This window comes from Lonchura striata, chromosome 2 (assembly GCF_050655825.1).
Source record: "Lonchura striata isolate lonStrDom1 chromosome 2, ASM5065582v1, whole genome shotgun sequence".
Classification (NCBI taxonomy): Eukaryota; Metazoa; Chordata; class Aves; order Passeriformes; family Estrildidae; genus Lonchura; species Lonchura striata.
In genome coordinates, this window is record NC_140704.1 from 74,402,002 (window position 1) to 74,424,541 (window position 22,540).

At 38.6% G+C, this 22,540-nt stretch overlaps 1 long non-coding RNA gene across 4 annotated transcripts in view; it reads right to left on the minus strand.

Annotated features, from left to right (window-relative positions):
* The window catches only part of LOC146768304 (uncharacterized), a 74,432-nt gene extending 55,729 nt beyond the window's left edge, over positions 1 to 18,703 (minus strand). For 3 of the 4 annotated variants that reach the window (XR_014952770.1, XR_014952768.1, XR_014952769.1), the window contains exons 1-2: positions 18,333 to 18,703; positions 490 to 533 (exon numbers count right to left, since the gene is read on the minus strand). This is a non-coding gene — a long non-coding RNA (uncharacterized LOC146768304). Of the gene's footprint in view, positions 1 to 489; positions 8,168 to 18,332 lie in introns of those variants that run through there. The other variant, XR_014952767.1, reaches the window with a different exon arrangement.
* Between the last annotated feature and the right edge of the window lie 3,837 nt (positions 18,704 to 22,540).

Genomic DNA, 22,540 nt, shown 5'->3' on the forward strand with positions numbered 1-22,540 from the left:
ATTCCTAACAATATATCTCAAGATCATCTGGGTACCCTCAGAATGTATGAAGAATGAAAAAAATGTATAGAAGATAATGTGCATGAAGAAAAATAGCATTTGAATTTCTGTATCTTTACAAAAACCTACTGCTCTACCTAGGTCTGCATCTGCATCTTCCTGTTCCTTAAACCAAAAACCACAAAGCAGTCATACCCCTAGTGATCCAACCCACCTGGGAAGTACAGAGGAAGGATACAAGGGAATACTAGTATTAAACCTGTACTTTCACATAAAATATAATACATGATGGAAGACAAAAGAATTATAAAAACTAATACAAGGATATTCTTAAAACTGGAACAAGTAAGAGGGAATGGCAAACTGGCAGTCAATAGTCTATAGCAGATCCGATAAAGCCTGAATAATATAGAAAAAATAAGTTAATCTGCATTGCATGTGCAGTGACTGGTGAGGTGGAGGAATGAAGAGAAGACAATAGTATCTTACCTTCCTCAAGAAGCAGCATAGCATCAAGATACATCAGGAAAGCACTAGAATTAAGAAGAAGGTTTAAGTTATTTTACAACACTTAGTTCATGGTAGCAGGCATACTTAACTGGTACATCTTGCAGCTGTTGATAGCAAAGTCACTGTTGCTCTGATCATGCCAGAATGTAGCATATATTTCATTGTCCATCTCCATGAAGAGCAAACTACTGAGGAGATCAAATGTATTCTTTCAATACACCAGCTGAACTGATGAGTGTGAGCACTGTCAATATGTGAGAGCCAAGAATTAAAGACTTTGTCTTCTGAGCATCCTTTGGAAAATTTGTAATATGAAGAAATTTTTGCTAAAATTTCTTTCAAATTATGCTTCTCTTCATAAGATTAAAGATTTTATGGGATGTTTTTAAGAATGGTTACCCATTCAAAATAAATTTATTTGAATATGTTTAAATTTTAAAACAATATTATGAATGCAAGTAAAAATTATTCAAATGACAACTTTTTAAAATATAACTACAATAAAAGTATTTTTTCACATTACCAAACTATTTTTTTTTCTTTTTAATTCTTTTTCCGTAAATGTGTGCTATTCCAATTATTTAGTCAGATCCCTATTGGAAGATCCTGCTCTTGAGAATAATTTCAATGGTGTAAATCTGATTATCAATATGGCCTTTTTATTTTTAGTTTCTTCTTCCCTTCTGTATTCAGTAGTTATTCTGTAATTTGTGTGCCATCATCATATTTTCTTGATCTTTGTAGGTTTGTTAATATTCTGAAAGATAAATATTCCATGTTGTATTTCCAAACATTATTCATAATTCCTAGATTGTTATTGTATTTATTCTTTGACAGGCTACATCGAGTGGCCAGACAAGGTTTTTCAGTTAAAAGAAAACGTGCCTTGCACTCCCCTTTAGCTTGAATGGTTTCACTGTCTGAAGGAAATCTTTGCCTTTACATTTTTCCACATACATATGGCTGAAATGGATATTTGAAGTACCAGTTGTTAAAAACATGCATCTCCCATTAAACTCGCTTGATTCTCTGTTTAAATTAATAATTAGAAACATATTTCAGTTCTCTGTGGCATCTTGCTGTTTTGCATCCTGTTTCTGTAGTTTTCCATCATGCTATTATCAATCCTTCAAGTAATAGCTAGCAGGACTCATGACTGCACCAAGATGCAATGCAGAACATCAAGAATTAGTCAGGGAAATGAAAGATAGTAAATAAGTCTCTCAGCTAAGCTCAGTTTCCCTTGAAAGGTTTCAACCACATGATCTTTAGGGGTCCTATCCAGCCTGCGCTGTTCTGTGATTCTGTGACTCTGTAACTACAGTGTCTGGCTTCACATAAAGCCAAGTTTCAACTGGTGTGCGTCCAATGACTTTCACTCAAAATTATGAGGCAAAGTAAGCCCTTTGGGCATCAAAAAGGCTTAATGTGTGCAACAACTACTAGATTCTGCTCCATGACTGGACTCCCAGGCCCAATTTCATGCCAACAAGATGCACAGACAAGATGCATAGAAATCATTAATGTTATTATGTGAGAAGGGAGGGAAAATAAAAATGCATGTTTGCTGTGAATAAGCATCTTCTTTTTATGATGTCTGCATACCTTTAATTCATTTTTTTTATCATTCTAAAATCATTCAGACTGTTAATATGTTTATTCTCTAGCATGAAGTCTAATTTTAAGACTTTGAAAATTGATTTTACTCATGTTTAAATCCTTGATAAAGCAGTTCCGCATCTATATGCAATTATACTTCCAATTTCTTCACCATTAATTTTCACCTGAATTTTGCCTCTCCACTAAAACACACATATTTATACAATATAGTTGTCTTATAACATGTTAATACATATTGAAACTTAAACTGATGGTTAAACCAAAAAGATAAAGGCAATTTAGTGATTTACTCCTTTTTAAATTTTCTTTATTTCTCCCTCCTGGCTCCCCAAAAAAGTTGAAGTTAAAATAGAACACATAGAAAAGCTTTTGAAAACATGTCAGAGATTTTCAGATTTGGTTCTAATTTCAAGATAGGGCTATGTTTTTAAATAAGGTCTGGTAGAAGTCTCCAGCTGTAAGGAAATCAAAATCACTAGCTTACTTTAAGCAGGAGCTAGCAGAGTTTTGAGCAGTTAAATGTTTAAAGCCCTGAGCAAATTAAAATAAATGCCATCCAACTGCAGAGAGGTATTATTTAAATCATTGTGATTAGGCTCAGCTTTCTGCTGTTTTTTCTGATATTTGAAACTGGTCTGTCCCTTGGTAATTTAGAGTCAATAAACAAATGCATATCTGGGGGTACATCAGTTAACCTACCTGACTAGGAAAACATTTATTACCCATAATCTGTTTTCTTCCTAGATAAAGGTGAAAAAAATGCCTTGGGTGAGATCACACTGCAATATTTCTCCTTTTTTTCTTCTCGCAGTAACTGACAATTTACTACAGTGAGTTTGCAGATTATCTGGAAATTGCTCCCTTTCTCTGCCCTTTTCCCTCACCAAATTAAAGTTGGTCACATCAATCAAGATTATTTTTGTTGGTTGGAATTAAGACAGTAGCAGGTTAAAGAGCTTAAAAGGGACACAAATTGAAAATACTTTTGTGGTTGAAAAATCCTCTTCTCAATTTTCAGCTTAGCACATAGAAGGTTTTAACATGAGAAAACCCTTGTACTGGAGGGTTGCAGCATAACAGCTGTCTCAGAGTTCAGTTATTGTACTCTTCAGAGAAAGCACTAATAACTGTTATGTGAATAACCTAGCATAATATGATTTTGAATGCTCTTTACACCCCAATAATTCCAAAATTGATTTACTAGTGTTATTTAATGCCATTAAAATCCATACATCTGTCTAGTTTTATAATAGTCAATTTTCAGAATAAAAAATTCTTTATAATTTGGAATTGGTTTTAGTATTATAAAGTATCATTCTATATCTGTAATAAGCTCTCGATATTCATATTTATCTGTCATAGTCTTATAAGACATAATTGCTCTATTTTTTGCTGGTCTACATTCACTATACTTGCTGCAATCTTGCCAATGGATGAAGTAAATTTTAGTGCATTAAGCTATAATTTTTAAAATCTGATCTATGCTAGAAGTTGCCTAAACCAAAACTATTTTAAGCTGCTATAAGATTAAATAAGTAGACTAAGGGGCCATCAAGAGGTGACAGAAAAAAGCTCATTCTTAGCAGTACTGATATGTTGAGCCATCATCCATAATTTTAGTTTAGAGCGCTAGAACATGAAGAGCAGGAATAAATCTCTCTGAGAACACACAGGATGATTGGATTTGACAATTTCTCTTTTATATAATTTTTAACATCAGTTAGATCACCTGGTAATAAAATTCTGTATTGAAACTAAGTAGAACTGAATGAACAAGGTAAATGAATAGAACCTAATGCATAGACATGCATAGTAGACCTGGTTCCCCAAATTAAATATGATGTAAATCTCTAATTTTCTGACAGATGAGCCATGAATGCTGAGACATTAGAAATCCTTCTATTATAAAACATACTCTTGTTCTGAATCAGTTAATTAGAGCACAAAAATATTCTTATAAAAGATGAGAAGATTGAGCAAAATATGATCACGGGTTTGTTTACATGACACTGAGCCTGCTGGTAACAGGTGAGGTACCCATCTCAAAGGGAAAATAATGGATATTTGCTCAGGAGTTCACAGGTCTCGCTAACAGAGCTTTAAACTAGACTTGAAGGGGGAAGAGGATAAAAATAAGATCACAAGAGATAAGCCCATTTGTGGGATGTTGTTGAGGTGTGTTTTGCTTTGAATCCATGTTTGCCCCTTGTTCTCCTCCCTAATCCTCTCCCTTTCCCACCTGCCAATTTTCCCAAGCCCTTCTCTAACCTCCTTCGTTTCAAGTTGTCAATCCTCCCTATCCGTACCCCTTTCTCCAGAGAGTTCTGTCTGTCTTGTTGCCCTCGTCACCCTGTTCGTTACTTTGTATTATCCCCCCTCCCCCCACCCCGTTTTCCCTGATAGGCTCATAAGCTATTTGCCCCACCTTACATTCCTCCCTTACCACATCCTCGTTGGTTCACTTTCCTACACCGCTACTCTAGAGCTGCTGTATAAAAACTTCTGTTCACTCCCACTCCCCCCACCTCCCCCAGTCTCGTTTGGGAGCTCAGGAATAAATCCATCTTGTTCCACCCCAAGACCCGTGTCATCGCTGTCTGTCCCTGTACTGGACCGGCCGATAACTGGGAATTGCAGAGCTCGCAGGAGGACGGTCGCGCTCCTGCCGCAGCCGCCCAGCACGTCCCGCACAGCACGCGGTGCAACAGGATGTCACTCTGAGGGACAGTGTACAAGCAACATACTTCAGTTTGCTGTTTCAATAGATGCAGGCAATGGAGATCTGTGTGGCAGACAGGAATGCAGGAGTTATTGATGTTAGAAATGACAGACACACTGGCGAATTTTCATGCAGGAATTAGAGCTTCTTCACCAAAAAAAGTTCCAGGATTGATAACCCAACTGACGAGCACCAGAGCACCATGCACCTACCACAGGCAGGAAACAGGAGGAGCTAAAAGCCATGGTACAGCAGAAAAGATATGCATAATTACCATCATGGAGATGTAGTGGTATTACTTGCACAGCTAAAGTGCTACAATGGATGGCTGTAAACTTTTCAGAAGGGATTGGGAAGAGAGAGGAGGTGGTGAAGTAGCCCTGTATGTTAGACAGTACCTAATTTTCTGGAGCTTGACAGTGATAGTTACTGGTAAAAATCAGGGATAAGACCAACAGGGCAAATATCCTGGTGGATATTGGCCACTTAACTATGAAGAAGAGACAGATGAAATATTGCATAAGCAGCTGGGAGAAGTCTCATATTTGAAAGCCCTTTTTCCACCTTGCTAGATGTCTATTGGAAAAACATGGCAGAAAGGTAACAGTTCCATGAGGTTCCTAGAGTGTGGAAGATAACTTGTTGACATAGCTGATAAGGGAGCCAGCTAAGGTAGGTGTCCCTCTGAACCTGCTGTTTGTAAACAAAGGAGGACCAGTGTGTGATCTCTGATTATCTGATGGGTGGAGGCCACCTTGGGCACAACAATCCCATTTATAATTTTATAATTATATAAATTATGACAGAAGAGCTCACCAAGCCACTTTCCTTCATTTATCAGCGCTCCTGGCTGACTGGTGATGTCTCGGTTGCCTATAGGTCAGCAAATGTGACACCCATCTACAAGAAGGCCTGGAAGGAAGATGCAAGCAAGTACAGGCCTGTCAGCAGGGGGAACTCAGGGGAGACCTGATTTCTCTCTGCTTCACTGCCTGAAAGGAGATAGAAGAAAGGCAGCATTTAACCTCTTCTCCCAGGTAAAAAGTGGTGAGACAAGAGGCCTCAGTTGCACCAGAGGAGGTTTAGATTAAATCTTAAGAAAAATTTCTTCTCTTAAGGGGTGTTGAGGCATTGGAACAGGCTGCCTAGAGAAGTGGTAAAATTATAATCTCTGGAAATATTTTAAAAATATGTGGATGTGATACTTGGGGACATAGTTTAGTATTGAACATGTCTGTGCTGATGTGATAAGAGGCCTTTTATAACCATAATGGTGCTATGACTGTACGACTATGATGTGTTTTAAGATAATGGTTTCAGTATCAATGGTTCCTGAAATGTTTCAAAAAACTACCCTAGAATATCTTTCCAATTTTTCTCTCACAAACCTAAGACAAGGACATATATATATATTTTTTAATATTTATATAGTTATGCATACAAACATATTTATATTCTTTGTATGTCACATAATGATGATGAGGATCATCCGTTGTGATATAATTCTTCTTGATGTGAACAAAAAACCAAACAAACCAAACAATAGTTTCAATATTGGATTCAGAGAAGTGTGAGCGAACTAGTTTTCTACTGCAAATATCTTACCCTAACTTGTGATTGTAGTAACTTATGATAAGTAAAGTCTCTTTTTAAAATTGTTTCCAAGCCATATCCAATGTCTCTTGCTTATTGCAGCTGTCTAAGCCCCAAATATTTCAATTCATTGTTCCAGATCTCCCTCATACTTCTCTTGCCACCATCTAATTCTACTGACATGATTACCCATCCCTCACTTCCAAATCACTCTTATCAGCATATTCTGGACTTTCTTCCGTGTTAGCTGGAATAACTTTGTCAGTGTGTTACTGCTCAATATTGCAAAGAAAATAATCTAGTATTTTACAAATGTGTAAGCATAAAATTAATAATAATGTGGAAACATATTTTTTACAAAACATGGGGCATTCTCTCATCCCACCCCGTAAAAAAATAAATAGATATCTAACCAAGTACAAAAATCTCACCTAGAGAAAGATGCTCCTTTTCCAATTTATATTGCACTTCAATTAATTAGTATTGGCTGCACACAAGATTTTGGGCCCCACCAGAAACAGAAATCTAATTGTACCTAAATATCCATAACGAGTCTAAAAAGAAGCTACTTAACATTAAACAGATCATTGTGAAAAGGTATTTCACTTTTTGCTTTGGCTAATTGGCCAACAGCTGGTAAAGATTGCAGTTGTCTCCTTTTAGAAGCTAGGTGAGGAAATCTGGTTCTTCCACAACTTGGAAATTGTTGTTATAGATTCTGTAACAGGACCAAAGTTCTAAAAAGGCAATGAGAAGTAATACAGTATTGGATTATTACTTGTTCAGTGTATTTCTTTTCTTACACTTTCGTTTGTTTTTATGGATTAAAAAAATCAATGTATTCCTCAGAACCATCATAATACTATACACTGAAACTTCTTGAAAACAAGGAGGGAAGAGGTTAATACTTCCTGTTGAAGTACATAAACTTGCTTCTAAGGAGGTGATCTTTCTGAAAAATCATCATGTCTAATCTAACATTGTCCCATACCCTCCAGTTTAGATCAATTTTTTTCCTAGCCCACATAATCAATAGACTTGAATAATGAATGAATTCTAGGTATATTGTGCCCCTGCCTGTATAATCTTTGAAATTCGAAAAATATGTTGGTGTAAGTTAGATAAGAAAGTTCTTTTGCAATGTTGCTAGTTTGTGTCATTAGGTGAAGCAGCAGGATGGCATTAAATATGAGCAAAGAAGCAAAATTAGCACAAGGAAAAGAAATTAAGACAGTGACAAGAAGAGACAAGCCTTTCCCAACAAGTCTTAAAATATCAATGGCATGTTTAACCAACCAGCACTTAAAGGTAAACCAAACTCTCTTGCAAGTAATGCTTCGCTCAGACTTCCTGGTTAATGCTACTAGTCTGTAGCAATCAAGTAAAAATGCTCTCAATTTGTGAAGTGCAGTTGCTGAGCATTAAATGGATGTGTTTTTACTGCAACAGATACTAGAATGAGCAGATGCCAGAAATGGAAATTTCAATCATATTTGGCACCAATGGACACAAGTGAACATATTGAGAGCTACGTTTTTTATAATAATTCTTCTGTAGTTGCTAACTGTCTTATGCCACAGCATAAATTAATAATTCATTAAAATGAATCAGTGTTAGATAAATAAATTAAAAGGGAAACCAGTTAACTTAAAGGTTGCTTATGCAGAGACAGTTAGCTTTGCAGACTTTCTCAGGGCCATAACATGTACAGTTCAAAAGCGCAAGTATTTGCGCTTTTGAATATAAGTTTGATATTACTGGAAAAAGGGAGAGTGGTGCTCTCTATATGTAGCTATATATTTTTGATTCAATCAACCATTTCAGAAGGCTCTGCCACAGCTTGCTTTAAGTAGGATTACATACATCTGTATTTGCTGAGAGCCTGGCTCTGAGCCTGCATTTTTTATAAACTTTTGCATGTGGTTACTTTCAAAGAACTCATACTCAGAAGCAGCACTTTTCCAGCTCTCATCACCACCATTATTACTGTGCCACCAATTTCCAAGGCTCTCTGAGATGTCTTGAGATGTATTAGATGAGAAGGAACTGTAACATTGTAAAGTCTAACAGATCTGACCAGAGCAGATTAATTAAAACCCCTTAAAGAATGAGAAAGATCTACTGTGTAATTAAAGGGGCATGATGACCTTATCAGAAGCATAAAAGCAATGCCAGCATCTCTCTTGCAATCAGTTTTTCTCTCTAGGCCCAAAACATTTTATGCTGAATGACAAAATTGCCATTTTTATTTTACAGACTGAGGCATAAAGAAATTACTTGTTCAACATCAGCCAGCAGATGAATGGTGTGGCCAAGACTTTGAGGGACACAATCCTTGGTTCAGAGTCACCCCAAAGTGCATTCAGTGAAGAGCAGCTATGAACAGAAGTGTAAAGAAAGTAGACAGACATACCCATCAATATATATTTATATGGATTTCCTACTCCTACATGCATTCCATCTGTGTGCTTCCCGCTGACACCTTAAATATATTTGTTCATACCTTCTGGCAGTGGAGACAGACAATTTCCAAGACATACCATTTGGGATTGTAACAAGAAAAAAATCCCTCTGAAATTAATTCTGAAACTGAGATGACTTTATTTAGCTTATAGAAAAATACTGTCATGACTCAAGACTACTAAAAGTAGTATTTTGTATCACATATTTTACTTTTTGGTACTCACTACATTTTGGAGACTACAACAGGAAAGAGGATTCTAAGTGCAAAGACAAAAAAGAAGCTGTAGGACAAGTTTTCTTCCAGTTAATGGCATACCTATGACATTTTCTCCTGTTTCTTCTAATAGAACCAGAAGAAATAGCAAGAAGTCACTTTGTCGTCTCTTACAAAACATTTCCATGTAAGAAAGGAATACTGACAGTTATTGTCCACAGAGAAAAAACAATTTTGAGTCATTGTTGGTCTAGATCCCAAGGGGTCATATCCTAGCATTTATTATTAGAATTACTCATCTTAGTTGGTCCTATCTACCAAAACAAAAGATTATTGGTAAAGATCTCGCTGGAGATTTCTCTATCACAAGTTTGATTTCAGCAACTTATGAAATCCTAGAACAGGCAATTCCATTTATTAGTAGTTAAAAAAATAATACTACTAATGATAAAAACCCCATTGCAAATGGAAAACCCAACTAACAACACAAATACATACCCTACCACCAGCATATTGTTTGCAAACATTTTGTTGCACATTAATCACACTGCCTGTCTGAACTGGGACAATTAAGACAGCAGCTCCTACTGTAAAGCAGATCAAATCCTCTTAAAGTTGCTTATGGCCTTTTAATCTAAGTGCACTGTACAGAGGACTTAGTTCTAGTGCTCACCCCTCATGAATCAACTCGAACTGTGTAACTGACCTCATTTGGTGTCTGTCAGAAATTAAAAGCAGCACCCAGCTGTTTACTTTATTAAAATATACAACTGCATAAATAAAATACAAAATTATAAATGTAACTCCAATATTTTGGAAACTCAATACTACTCAGTGATAAAAATTAAACTGTTATTTTTTCTGTGATTTTCATACCCTCTGAACAAAACTTATCCCATTCCTGGCCTCAAGATTTTGTGCTGTGTTTTCTCATTCTGTAATAAGATTCTATCATGTCACAGAGGATTTTTTTTCCCTTTCTCAGGGTGAAAGAGCATCAGACAAAGGAACTATTTATTAGTCAGTGCTGCTGAGATGTAAAAAAAAAAAAGTAATTCGTCACTGAGAAAAGCATGCAGCAAGCTCTTTGCCAGTGATAAGAAAAGGAATTTTACCTTTTTATAGCATTTCTTAAAAATTGTAGTTTCTCTAGCCTCCCTTGCTTCTTACCAAGATCAGTTCTTGTCTTTATTTATTACCTGAAGCACTGGTCAAAAAAGGAATTTTATGTGTCTACAATTCTTTTCCTGCTACTGGGTACCTCAGCCTTAGAAGGAGTCTTCATAGTTTCAGCAAGTAGTCAGATATTTCTCTCTGTAAATAATGACAGTAGAATACATCATCAAAATTCAAATTTTGAAGCATCAGGAGAGAAGACTTTATCACAAGACAAGAAAGTATTAGGGGAACATAGGGAGGACTGTAAAGAGCTTCCTGAACTCTGTCATGCTTGCTGCTGTAACCAGTTTCCTGGGGAGCCTGTTCCAGTGCCCAACCATGCTCTGGGATGAAAAATCTTTTCCCTCATATTTATGCAAAACTTCTGGCTGCAAAAGAATTACCTCCTCCAGTACCCAGACAGATCCACAGAAGGAAGCCATGTTTTTCTGATGCTAGAATCATGTTGTACAGACAGGCTGGTGTTAAAAAAAGAAAAATAATGGAATAGAGATGTGAATTCATGAAGAGGAAGCTGCTAGTAAAAGGATGGGAGGTGGGTCACTGCTGCCAGAGGTAAGACACTAAGAGGGCAAGACAAATGATACTGCAGGAAGCCAGTTACAAGGAACTGAGGTTTTAAAAAAGAAGGAGGAGAATTACCCTGAATGACAATTAAGAAGAATAATAAGAATAATATACCAAGCTTACAAAGTTGACTTTGAAAGGTAAATGGGATTAGGAGGCCAGTAGCAGGACAGAGGAAAGACTGAGGCAGAAAAGCCCTTGGCAAGAAATATCAGAACAACAAATTCTATCCTTAAAAAAAAAAAATAGAATTCATTATTCCCTCTTCAGTGTACAAAAAAAATATAAATTCCTACTTCTATCCACAGATCTCTCTGAAACCACTGGCAAATTGTGCCATTTACTGTTGGTCCATATAGAGTATTTCTACTAGCTAGTGATAAACACTTTGTACTGAACTCAAATAGTAAAAAAATTTTTATTCACTTTAAGGTGCCAAGTCTTCTGAAGAACCATGAAGAAAGAACTTGTCAGCAACATGTAATGCAGAAAGTATAGTGTTGGATTACTATTTTGCATTGCAGAAAATTGTATATAACAAAAATTATATACAAACAAATATGCATCTTACAGTACACTGAAAGAACATAACCATAACTGAAGAGAGAAATATTTCTGAAGACTTTAAAATCTCTGTTGGCATTATGTCAATACATATAATATTTTTGCACAACATTCCTGCCATTGTATTGGTTATAATGGGCTCCCTGACTCTTTGGAGACTGCTGGAATATCTTTTCACATTTAAAAGGTGATATCCTATATTTTTATATATGTAAATTTAAACACTTTTTTTTGCTAATAAGGTACTGCTATAGGAAAGTACATTTGCTTTTCATATTGCAAGTTACATATACCTACAGCAGAAGCATCTTTGGAAGTAATTTCTGACATTATATACAAGTTTTTATGTTTTTTTTTAGTGTCCCATGGGCAAGTATCAAACAAAAATTGGAATTAAATATGTGGAATAAACACAGATTATTTCCCTGGATTTGAATAAAATCAAACATCATTTACTTGTAACTAAATTAAGAATGTTTTAGTTGTGAAATCCCCCCAAAATAATGAAGATAAATTGACATATTTAGTTTAATTCTGTTTGCCTGTCCTGTTTTGGTGTAATTTTTAAATGATTCTATAGCTAACAAAATGCAAAATATTCAGTTATACTTGCATTATCCAATGAATTTGCAAAGGAATAGAGAGACTGTGAAGACAGATACCCACAGAGTTGTTTCCCTAGCAACAGGAAGAAGGAATGTTCTGACAATTTCCATACCTTCATCAAATTACTGGTGGCTCACCAACACGATTCATATAGAAGAAATCTATTGTACTTCAAAAATAGAAACATTTAAACATTAGTTTATGTTTATTTCCAGGCATATTTTCTTTCTCAAATCTAAGAAAACTTTCTTTGAGAAAGGTTGAAAGTCTGGTTAAAGATGTTTCAAGGTGCAAAATATTTCAGAAAAATACTGGGTTATTTGCAGAAAATTGGACGTTGTCTTAACTTCCAACTTGGTGCTCAAAAGCTATGGAATCACCATGCATTTCTCACTGAGGTTCTTCATGGCAGAACACAGACAGATCTGAAGACACTCCACTTTGGTCACAATGGAGAACAAATGCATTTATTGCACAGAGCACAATGCCAAGATTAAAAAAGAAAGTATTGTTCCAATATCAAATTTATTTGCTTGTCCTCTGTGACTCTTAAAGACAATCCCATAATTTTTAAATCAGAACTGGCTTGCAAGACACCAGATAGGAATAAGGAAGCCTTCTCACAAAGAAAATAGTTTGGGATTTCTAAGGATCTTTTTGAGTCATTACAGTGAATTTCTCCCACTCTTTATATGTGTAAATACAAAGGGGGAAACACTTCCTTGTTGATCTATGGCTATCTATTAATTTACCAGTGTTACCATCACTGTTCTGTGGAATGTCTCTCAACATTCTAGGATCTAGAGAGGTCTTAAAGAATCTACAGAATCTACAGTAAATGGGTATAGAAGGAAAGTACTGATCAGAAACAGCCACTTATTGTCAAACAGTTTTAGCAATTTGCGCTAGGAATACATAAAACTGACTTCTTGTATCTGCCATGCATTCACATACATTGCTGATTCTATATGTGAAAAGCAAATTCCTTAGAGCAGTATCATCTGAAAAAACTTCTGCTAATCACTTAAGGATCTTTCCCTGAAACACCAACTATGTGAAATCAAATTAACATGAGCTGGAATTTTGTAAAAACAAATACAGTTTTACTATTAATTCATTAATTTATTCTCTTCTACTTGCTGTTATAAAAATAGTTCATTTTAAATTATCACAGCTATAAAAGGGAGGAAAAAGTGTGAGGAAAGTCTGTTCCAAAATTTGAAGTCATAGTTGTAAAGGTCACAGAAATTGTTTCCCTCTCCCTCCAAGGGCTAGACACACCAATCTGAATTTGCTCCACTTAGGCTCTGGCATTTAAATCAGGAATATTCCTTAGTTTCCTCTGCAATTAGTGGTAAGATGATATTCTGGTAATTCACATTCTAGATGGGCTGAACCATCTTCCAGAGAGGTCTTTCCCTCCAAACCATGAGCAATCTTAGAAACTGCCTCATACAAGCATATAGGTTCAATAGTTGCCTCCACCATTTCATGCCTTTCTAAATCTCCACAGAGCTAGAAATTATGTACCTCATACCATTTATGAAACTGGCAAATATTGAATTGTTTGTGTTTGTGTCCTTTTTATGAGGGGGAGAAGAGAAAGTAATACAAGAGAACTGAGAATCCAACTTCTGTGTTGGAATCCTAATTTAGGTCTGGAATCTGTTACCTTCAAATTGGAAGCGGGTGGCATTAAAGGCAGTTATCCCATCAACATACTATGTGCTCTGATTTTGACAGCAACACAATGATGGCATTGCATTTGCAGAGCTGGTCTCAGGATGACAGATGGCACCTCCATTGCATAGTGATGTCCCCAAAGAGATTTAAAAAACAACTGAGTAGATTTCAAAGATAATGTTAAAGAATAAAATGTGATAATTATTTATACAATTTAGACAGTCTAAAGCTGCAGCCAATAGCAGTGATTATTCACTGGAGCTCAATCTCCATCCCTAAAATCCCTGAGCAACACCTTCATTTTAATGTTGGATAACTGTGAGGAGCACCAGTATCAGTGCAGAGAGTATGTGATGGAATAAGACCAGCAAATTGAGATGTTTGCTCAGCCGCTTCTGCTCTTCAGGGAATCTGCACTGGCTGAAAGGCTTTTAAAATGTGTAGGAGCAGTGTGAAGTATCTGACTCTAAAATTTCTCCCACAAAAATACAGAGTATCTCCATCTTGTCTGAATAAATCCATGTATGGCAATTTGATAAATAAGATAAGAAAGATCCACTGAGACATCATGTTCAACAATTACTAATTGACAGAGTTGAAAAAAGCAATATGAAGGTCTTGTAAGGGATCACACATGCAAAACACATAAGACTAAGCATTCAGTCTGCCAATCCCATAGTACAGATCTGTGGTGAAATACTCAGTTGTAATGAATTCTACTAAATTATACTTTTTTGATTGTTTTGGTAAAAAATTAGTAATATTCTTATATGGTAAACTTTTTTGAAACTGTACTGTATATTTCCTATGATACTGAGTTGTTCCAGCATGATATATAACACTAATCAACTAAACGCAAATAGGTAGAGCAGTCCACAACTTTGCCACGCTTTTGAGAGAAATGAGCTAGCTGGTTATCTCTGGGCAGTTCTGTGTGTAGAAATACGCCATGAATTACTTTTTTTCACATCTCAACAACATTATAATGACTAATAAATAATTCCTTTGTCAGGTGAATAAATTTTTAGCATTTTTGCTGAAGAAAATTCTCACCAGTATGAATTAGAGAATCACAATCCTGTGTGTAAAAAGTAAGTCAAATTCTCAGTGCTTTAATTCATTTTTAAATTGTGAGAAAGAAAGGTCGAAAAATTAACATATATCAGGAAAAGTAAAGATGAAGTAATATCTTTCTACTTTATCAACTCTTAAGATTCAATAATCTTGGTATTTTAAGCTCTATATTTCCTAAATAACCAACAGCACTTCAATCAAGAAACAACATTCTTATGTCAGCATCTACCCAGCACACCTTTAAAGAGTTGGTATCTTTCACTTTCAAAGTTGCTCCTCTAATGCTTAAGGAAAAAAAGCAAAACATAAGAAAAGCTAGTGGAGACACATATCTAAAAAAGTATTCGTAATTTTTTTGGGGAATTTTAAGATATGCTTAACTAAACCTCATTGATGCAGAGTATCTAACTCTTTACTAACCAGAATCCATTCTTCTGTACATTCAAGAGTCCCCAGAATGAAATTGTCCCACTTTTGTTCGCTCATCTAAATGAGATCCCTTAATTAGAAATAGAATCTTCTTTGATTCCCTTGACAGCTAGAAGTAAGATATGTGCCCTTTGGCTGATACTGGCTTTCATTACTAAAAACCTCCTCAAATTTAAAAATGTTTACTACAAACTTGTGTAATATAATTTTCTTAATTGCAAAGTAGCACTGATAATTTAAGTGAGTTCAAAACAACTTCAAAGTAAATAATCTGGATTTTATGGACAAAATCCTTCTGTCTCCCAGAGCAGAAAGTAATGTTCAATGAATGCAGCTTATACCCAACTCAGTAATGAAATGGAAAATCAGAAAAATTGCAAAACAACTGCAGCAAGTTTTCTAATGAGGTGCCAGGGAAGGAATTATAATTCAAAGCAATCTTTTTCATTTATTAAGGAAATTAAGAACCTAAGAACACACCTTAACTCATTCTTAATTTCCCCTCCTTTTTATCTTATTCCTAAAAAACCTCACAAACACATCAACTGAATTCTCTGAGATGCTTTAGCATCCTAGTAGTCAATCAGTGATGTCAAAGCCATTCAGTTGAAAATAGCAATAATCTAATGAAAATATATTTTCCTCGGGACATTATAAAAGTCCCATCCTAAAACTGATGCACCCCATGAGAATCTGAAGGAGCTCAACAGTAAGAAGCAGTGACTACCTCATGAGACACTCACAGGAATGGTGTTAAAAAGTATAACTATGGTTCCACAATCAACTTAGATTTACATAAATAAATAAAAATTTTTAAATCCTATTGCTTCATCTTAGGAATGTCCTAAATCCCATTGTATTTGACAATATTAATACTGAAAAAAACAGAATGGTGGAAAAGCAGCAGAAAACATTAACTATTCCCTGCTGAAGTGGCTTGATTACATTGAACCTCACCAGATGGATTTCACAAGCCACCTAACATCCAGTAAAAACATAATAGGATATATATCAGACGAAGTGGATGGATGGATGGATGGATGGATGGATGGATGGATGGATGGATGGATGGATGGATGGACGGACGGACGGACAGACGGACGGATGGAGTGATAACCCCTCTGTGTGTGTATACCTTGCCCATATTCCCAACAGTAGATGTTTCACTCAGAGCATCAAACTCATCTATTCCGTAGGCTGAACATCCTGTATTTTTGGACCATGATGATGATTTCTTCCCCATTAACTAAATGAAACACATAGTGAATATACAAAGTCCTGTGTGGAGCTATACAAATGAAATTTCTTGTGCATATTGCTTTAATTCATAAGCTCCTGACATTACTATTTAAATTCAGTTTACATGTAAATTAAAGATACAAAGAGGGTTTCTGAAGCAGATCAGAGTAGATATCAAAAGAATCAGAGAAAATCAATTTATTTTCCCAGACTAACTCATGCCACAATAACTGCCTGAGAAACAACTAGGAAGATGTACATAATTATGAGTAGTTAGTGGGGTTTAGTGCAGAAGATGAAGACAGGAGGTTTATACAATATAATAAATGCTGAAGATAAAAAGTAAAATGCAGGGGAAAACAATGGTGGTCTAAAGACACTTTTTGTTTATGAACCTTGCAAAAGCAGGAGTAACACAGGCCAGAGGAGATGTTCTCAATCCTTCTTTAAGTCTTTTCAGATTTTACTGAATTACAAAAACCAGTAAATTATTAAATGTTATTTTAATATTTAAAATTAATTCTTTTAATCCTTATTAACTTTACTGCAATCAGTGATTAACTGCTGCAGTCCATTTAAAACCACTGTGGAAATGGTGGTGCTAGTTTTGCTTAATATTACAGAGTGACTGGATATTTTCTTTATTCAGAAAGGATGTAACACAGAGTCATTCTTTTTCATTTCAGTTTAAAGGAATACTAACTGGCTGAGCAAGTATTTTTTAACATAGCATAAAGAATTCTTCCCTTCCTGCCCCTCTCCAAAATATTGTAAAGAGAATAGTGGAGTTCTCAAAAGACAAATGTTGAAATAATTCCTTTTTAAGCCATCTTCATTACGTTTAACAAAGAATTGTCTCTTTTAAAATTTGGACAATGACTTTACATTTAAAAATAATAAATTATTATTAATTAGGATATGCTATTTTAAGTCAAGCACAGATGAATGACCAGTCCTACATCTTTCTTTTAAGGTCTGCACAAGCATTTATTTCCTGTCTTTTTTCTGGGCTACAAGTTTCCTTGTACTACAGGTTGCATGATGAAAATCCATAACACCTGATTTTGCACCAAAACTGCATGTACATGAGAGAAGCATGAAAATCAACACATGAAGACCTTATCACATACTGTCTTTGTGGGATGTGCCAGGTGGTGGACCTGCTGTATTTGTTTGCACAGTGTATTGTAAGTGAATTGTAAAATATCATTATTCAAAAGAATAGGACTAAACAAAAGAGAAAAGATAGATCTGTCTTTCTTAATGGTGTTTCAATAGAGTAGAAAAAAAAAAATCACAGAGAGAAATAGATGGCACTTCCTTAGAGAATGTACTCATTTGGGAGAAGCATCTACACAGCAGACTGGGGCAGGCAGAAATGGCACACACAGTTCATCCAAGATGAATGCAACCTGCAACATTTCTGAGAGGAACAGAGCTTAAGTCTGAGAATGGACAGATATATGAAACCCCCACCTGTGTTTGCACTCAGTGACACAGAGCCCCACCACATGATATCACTGCCAGGCTTGGTGGAACAGGCAGGAGCACATGTGAGAAGGTACAATCCCTGTCACAGCTTTCTGTTTCCTTCATCCATAGCAGGGCCTCATTATATGTGATCTAAATAAGAGCCATAATGATCTGGTCTTTAGAATAACTTTGGAGCTACTCCTCTCTTGCCATATAGCTGCAACAGATTTTACAACTGAAAAATCCCAAAGCCATTGAGAAGCCTGCCAACAAGAAAGAAAAACGTAACTGATGTTTCTCCCCTCTCAGCCCCCTAAATTATCAGGCTAGCCCAGAGATCCGAGGCTGTGAGGGGAGGAATATCAGGAGATGACAAAGACTTCCAAAAGAGGCTCTTACCGCGATACATGTTGGTTCAGCTCTCTTTATTCTGTGTTGTCCAGAGAGCGGGGCAAAGAGGACAAACAGGAAATGTCAGGGGTTTATCTAGGCTTTGGACAGGGAGGGCTTCTTGGCTCTCCGCCAACACTGTCAGGGCAGGAAGGAGGGGTCCAGGGTTATCTTGATGAGAGTCACAGGATCCTGGGGAAGGGGAAATAGAGTGCCCATGAGCTCAGTGTAACACCTCCCCCTTATTTGTTAAACAAGGTTACAGGAATTCACTGGGCTCAATTCAACCCTGACTATGGCTTTCTCACCACCTACAGTTGGTGGCGTAGTCAGGCCTCCTCAGGTTAGCCAGCTCTATGTGGTTGACTTCTGGAACGCTGCGGGAGGCGCTGTGGTTGCGCCGGTTCCTCCTTGGGAGTCACACCGGTGGTTCCGGGGTGAGCAGAGTCGAGGCTGCTGCTGCTGCTGCTGCTGGAGCAGCAGTGGGCGTGACGGTGAAGTCCGCTGTCAGCAGGGGTGGTGCCACAGCAGGCATGGCGTAGAAGGCAGGCACCACCTCCGGCGCAGAACTCCATCCCACAGTGGGCAGGGCGGAGAAGAACACGGCTGTCCCGCTCAAAACGTGCTGTTGAACAGCAGATACTGGCACCGTAAATGAAATCAAATCAACCAGTCTGCATGACATGCAGAGGGGCGGACTGGGAGGCAAAGGCTGTCCCCCCGGCATAATCGGAATTCCTGCAGGCGGTGGTGGGCATGCCAGCAGAGGGACCAAAGGCTGCATTGCTATCTGCGCAGGCTCCATCAGCAAAGGAGATGGGGGGGGGGCGGCATCCGTCCCCGCTGCGCCCGGCGCCACAGGCAGTTCCAGCTCTCCCGCAAATGCAGTTTGGAAAGTGGGGGGCTGCGGGGCCGCAGGCGGCGGTGGCTCCCGCCAGTCCGGGGCCACCCTGTGCAGTCCATGCAACGCCGGGTGTGCTGAAGCTGATAGCTGTGGCTAAGGCACCCCGGCTGCCTTGGGAGGGGCAGGCAATGTCAGTGGTACCGTGCTCTGGGCAGGGTGTGCCTGTGCAGCCAGCCACCGTGCGGGCTGCGGCGCGGTTCGCCTCCGGGATACCGAAACGTTCCAGTCAGAATCTCTGTCTGTGTACAAGGTTATGTCAATGCCCGCCCAGATTGCAGCCAGGTCGTATGCAGCAGTGTCTCCTTTGCACATTTGCGCCATGAGACAGCGTCCAAGGTTGAGCCTGACCTTATGATCAAAGAGGAATCTGGGATTTACAATAAATCCCCAGTCCTGAGCCCAACACAAAAGTCTGATCAGGTCCTCTTCAGAAAGCCAAGCTCTGATAAGAGGGATGCTGGCTCGCCAGGCAGTCAAGACTGCTTGCTTGACCACTGATGGCTGGTTTCCCATTTTTAGGGAACCTTTCCCTAGCAGATGTCAACTTCAAGAGTCCAACAGTTCGCTATTCCAGGGAAAAACCCATCCCGCTCAGTTCCAGGCTCTTAAGAGCCCATCCACAGTCCAAAAAGGACCCAGCCTTCTCCAGAAGGTGTGGACTTCCAGCGTTACCTTTCTTAAGAAGGCAGAGGTGTCCGTTCACAGCATCCAGGCTGTTGGCATGGAACCGCACCAGAGGAGACACCCCCCCCTCCCCCCCCACAAGATGCTGAGGTTCAGGTCTGCTACCAAGGCTGCAATTCCACTTCAAGTCACCAGATCCTGTCCCTTCAGGGCAGGGTTCAGTGCCGCGTCGGGCTACACCAGACCCTGTTCCCCAGGGTAAGGTGTGATTTCACGTCGGGGTTACCAGATGTTGCTGTCAAGGCAGGATGGGAATGAGAAGACTCTGACTCAGAAGGCTGCTGTGAGTAAAAACTCCCCTTTATTCAAAATACACTGTTCTTTTATACAGAGCTCCACAAGGTTCTGAAGTGAAAACAACCATTGGTTCAGAGTGCTTGACGCACAGTGATGGAACTTAACTATAAACAATGTGAAAAACAAGAGAAATAAAGAATTATTTACATTATTTCCAAGCACTTTCCCAGGCCTCTGCCTGGATAGAAACTCTCAGTTTCTTTCTTTGACTGAATCTGAGACCCATAGTATGAGACCCTTGATAGCTTTGAAAATCAAGTGATGCAGGATCCCGAACGCCAAGGTTACAAGGAACAAAATAACAAAGAGTAACAAAATTGATCTAACAATAGATGTCCACCACCCCGTAAATTCCCAGCCCTTAAACAGTTCAGGATCACAACTTGGATGGGGCTCATCACAGGGTTGAGTGGGAGGTAGGTTTTCTCTAAAAGGGAAAAACAAACATTTTGAGAACATGTTAAAATTCTGGTTTCTGCCAGAAGGAATTCACGCTTAGGAAAATCCCTCTTCTTCCATTTGGTGGTGTCTTTTCTTTGAAGCACCAGCTACTTGCTTCTTGTCCCCTTCTGTCTGACCTGGGTTCTTGGGAACAAAAGGTTTCACCCACTTCTGGGGAATCCATCGATGGCCTGAGGGAGTAGCTACACACGCATAGCCACGACCCCCGGTTACAAGTTCACAGGGACCCTTGGTTTCCCAAGTTTCTGGATCCCTAATCAAGACCGGTGGATGCTGAGAAAATTTGAATTGATTGCCACTGTTAAAGTAACACACAACAGGCAGACTCATGTTTTCAAATGAACAGTTCAGAAAATTTATGGTAAACATGGCTTTACAGAGCTTCTCTCGTGGAGACATCCACAGAGCTGAATTATTCTGTTTTTTCAATACCTGTTTGAGTGTCTCATGTGCATGCTCGACTACAGCTTGACCTGTGGGGGAGAGGGCGATGCCAGTTTTATGTTCCACTCCCCACTGCTGGAGAAATTCCAGAAACTCCTTGGATATATACGCTGGGCCATTATCTGTTTTAATCATTTTTGGAATCCCCAATACTGAAAATGCTTGCACTAGGTGTTGTTTGACATGTGCAGCCCTTTGTCCTATATGAGCAGAGGCATACACTGCACCTGAGAATGTGTCCACGATTACATGAACGCATTCAAGGTGGCCAAAACTCTGAATGTGTGTGATGTCTGTCTGCTATACCTCACAGCTGCTAAGGCCTCTGGGGTTTACCCCCATGCCCAACAATGGCACAGCCTGGAGCTGGCAATTAGGACAGTTGGTCACAATGGCTCGAGCCTGACTCTGCATTATCTGGAACTGTTGGATTAGGCCTGGCACATTCTGATGGTAGTGCTGGTGACTCAGCTTTGCCTGTTGGAAAACATCAGGGAGACGTGCTTTTTCGACTGGTGCAGCAAGGGAGTCTGCTTTGCGATTCCCCTCTGCACTCTCAGCTGGCAAATCAGTGTGTGACCTCACATGCATCACAAAGAATGGATGCTCTCGGTGAGAGATTAAATAAATCAGCCTTGAGAGCAACATGAAGAGATGTTCATTCTCTATTTCTTTGAGTACAGCCTGCTCCGCCCTGGACACTACTCCTGCCATATAGGCAGAATCTGTCACCAAGTTGATTGGTTCAGAAAACTTCTCAAAAGCTCTCAACCACTGCAGCCAGTTCACCCACCTGGGGGGATCCCTCCACAAGCTCAACATCAGCTTCCCAATGTTGAGTCTGTGGATTTCTCCATGGCATCACCAACTTGTGGGAAGCCCCAGAAGCATCCATGAACACTGTGAGAGCCTTGAGTGCTCTCCAGATCCTTTTCTCTTGAGGAATAAGGTGGAATTCCTCATTGAACAACTTGTGAGATGGGGCATGGACTGATATTTGTCCTCTGTAGCTGTCCAGAGATAATTGGAGACTGGCGCTGCTGTGGAGCAAATGCTCAAACATCCCTTTGGTCAGTCTCTCAGGAGAGTTCCTCCTCCTCCAGCCTGACTGGAAGGTGAATACATGCAAAGTCACACCCTGATAATTCACACAATCTCACCCTGGCCTTCTGAATCAGCTTTGCTATCAGCTCTTGTGGCCTAGTGATGGTCTTGGATCTCTGGTGGGAGAGGAAAACCCACTCTATGATCAAAAGTGGATCCTTCTGCCCCTCGATCCATTGGAAAATCAACCCATGCAAGTGTGGCAGCTTTCCTAGAACAATGAACTGGAAAGGCATGTTTGGGTCACACCGATGTGTCTGCCTTTCTGACAAGGCCTTCTGTACCTTTTCGATTGCTGTCTTTGCCTCTGGGGTCAGTTCCC